The sequence below is a fragment of the Salvia hispanica genome, chromosome 5, assembly GCF_023119035.1.
Source record: "Salvia hispanica cultivar TCC Black 2014 chromosome 5, UniMelb_Shisp_WGS_1.0, whole genome shotgun sequence".
In the NCBI taxonomy this organism is placed as follows: Eukaryota; Viridiplantae; Streptophyta; class Magnoliopsida; order Lamiales; family Lamiaceae; genus Salvia; species Salvia hispanica.
In genome coordinates, this window is record NC_062969.1 from 10,383,854 (window position 1) to 10,386,853 (window position 3,000).

The window sequence follows — 3,000 nt, forward strand, 5'->3', positions numbered from 1 at the left end:
AAGGTATTATTCGATAATGCACATTAACTCCCGAAAAATCCAAATTTATTATGCATAAAATGTTCACAGCGCTAGAAATAATAAAACTAAGACAACGAAACAAATAATAAAACTGAATGCAAGACGAAAACTAATTTTTTAGGTACAAAACACATCAAGCTTTCCTCTTGCCTTTACTAAGCTCTTTCTCCTTCGCCATCTCTTTAAGCATTGGACAGCCACCTGCATTTAAGAGTGAAACCAGATCGTGCATTGACTTCGTCTTCCTCGTTCGACCTCTTGCTGCCCTGCCTATTGCATATGACAGAATACCAAGTAGTAACACTGTCCGCCTTCCTCATTCCTTGTTTGCGCGTATCAAAACCAACAGCGTGGGCATACACATCATAAAACGCAAAAGCAAAATCTAGGGATTGGAACTTCTGACCAACCACAGGCTTCAATTGTGGAGAACATTCAGGTATAACGAACACTATACATAAAACCAAAAAAAAAGCATATCAAAATTTATTTTCATTATATGATATCAACCATACATTACATATAAGATAGAATGCATTATACACTGCTATTCGTACATTATATAAATCCAGAATTGCAACACAACAGAGGTGAGAAAACAAAAATAAACACTAAACCCTAATACATGAGACTTGTCGCCTAAGCAAAATACTAAACCACATCCACCAATTACTGCTAAAGCCTACTGGACTAACTTCTTCCATTGTTGAACAACACGAATTCGATAATATGGCACGATACGAGGTTGCTCCAATACAGAAAAGACTACTATTCGTACATCATAACACAGCAGCCGAGAAAACAAAATAAACACTAAACCCTAAACCACATCCACCAATTACCGGTAAAGCCTACTGGATGGTTTCAAGTTACATAATCAAATTAATAACAACATACCTTCCTCCATTGTTGAAGAACACGAAAACGATAATATGGCACGATACGGGGCTGCTCCAATATGGCGACGACGAGAAGTATAAAAAAAAGAAAAAATCGATATGTGAATCAAAGAATAAACCATGCAATCTTTTCTAGAATGATGAATCGATATGTGAATCAGAGAAAAAATCGAGAATGATGGAAGAATAGAGGTAAAAGAGAAGAAATATTTTCTAGAATCAGAGAATAAACCGCTGCAATCTTTGAATTGAGATAATCATGCACTTAACATAACCGTCTCCAATGTGATTACCACATAAGCCCTTTTCAATTTTTTTATTTAATAAACAAATATAAATCAGGCCCAATTTTCGGCCATTAGATCTAGGAAATGGATGACCAAGATTAGAAAGGAGAATAGAACATTAAACCAAAGAAGGATATGAATACATCCCTATATATATATATATATATTTCTTTTTCTTCTCCTATTCTCCCTTCTATATTCTTCTCCTTAAGCATCAGGTGGCAGTCCCCCTTTTTAGATTGTTAGCACTCAATGTTAAGGCTTAAAACTTACTTATTTACGGGGTTTCACAACTAGGTCTGCTAAGGCATCTTCTATCTTCCTTACTTCTTCCAAACCGATTTCAGCTTATCAAGGAAAGAGGCCTCAAAGTTGTAATGTATCCTATTTTCAATTACTCTCCCTAAGGGAAACTTGCCTTATTATCCTTGTTGATTCATGCTTAAAACACATAGCCTAAAAAAATAACTCCTAGACCTAGGGATTCTTACACATGCTGAGCACACATTGCACTAACTCTCCTACCCCCTCCCACTTCACTCGAACTTGTCTCCAAGCTGTCCTAGTGAAGAGGGGAAGTAAGGGAGTTGGTGCACACAATCAAAACAAATAACAAAAACTTCTCACACTTAGACCGTGCAACGGACTAAGTGGGAGAAGACCAAGACACAAACACAAAACAACATGCTGAATAAACACATAAACTTCTCACACTTAGACCAAGAATTGGGCTAAGTGGGGGAAGAAAACACATGGCAACAGAAAGACAACATGCTCTTTTAAACAAAAAACTTCTCACACTTAGACCAAAGATTGGGCTAAGTGGGAGAACACACAGAAAAACAATTACACATGCTCAGCACAATTAAAACATAAATATAAAAACTAAACGACTTGGTCAATGGGGGGAATTTCAATTTTGGGTCTGGCTCCACTGGGAGCCAGACCTGGGTGGTACGATGGGGCGCTTCACTTTCAACTTTTTCTTTGCCGGCAACGCCAGCGCTTTCTCTTCAGTAATCATAGGGGTTTTTGTCAGGGGTTTTCTCACAAAGACAGATGCAAGGGCTGGAGACGCATGGAGGGCTACCAATGGCTTGGAAGGGGGTGGAAGCTGCTGTTCGGAGGAACTTCCCTGACCGAGCTGCCGGACCGTTTTACTGGATCCAGAGGGCAGCTTCTGCTGGGTCTGGGGAAACATCTCCCCCCAACCATTCTACCATCTTCTTCATAATACTAACCGCATCGGCCATCCTATCATTTTGGGCAGATGACCGCTCGGCCAGGGCATTCAGACTCCCCTTAATTCCCTGCAGCTCTTCTTGTCTCCCCCGATCTCCTCTCTCATCACAGCCATCTCTTTCTGCAGCTCTGCCACGTCCACAGTCACCACATCCTCCACCAGTTCCGGTTCACGCTTCACCTTGTCCACATTTGCCCCTATATTATAGAAGCACAACTCCTGCCCTTCCATGTGTAAGAGCCCCTTGTTGAAAAAGTATTCCATGCTAAATAGCTCCGGGTGCTGGCACATCATCACGCTGGGCTCCGTCTTCCCAATCTTCACCACAAAGTCGTGTTCTATACAGGCGCCCAGGAGATGGCAAGTGTACATGTGGCGGGAGGGGTTGGCTGTCATCTGATGGCAGGCTTAGGCTAACCAATACCGGAGGTGGACTTTGATGCGTTTGGACATACACCATATGAAATAGAGCTTAGTGGTGGTGATGCTGGAGCTGGCAGTGCCCATCAAACCGGAGGAGGTGGTCAGTGATATGAATCCCTTTTGACAC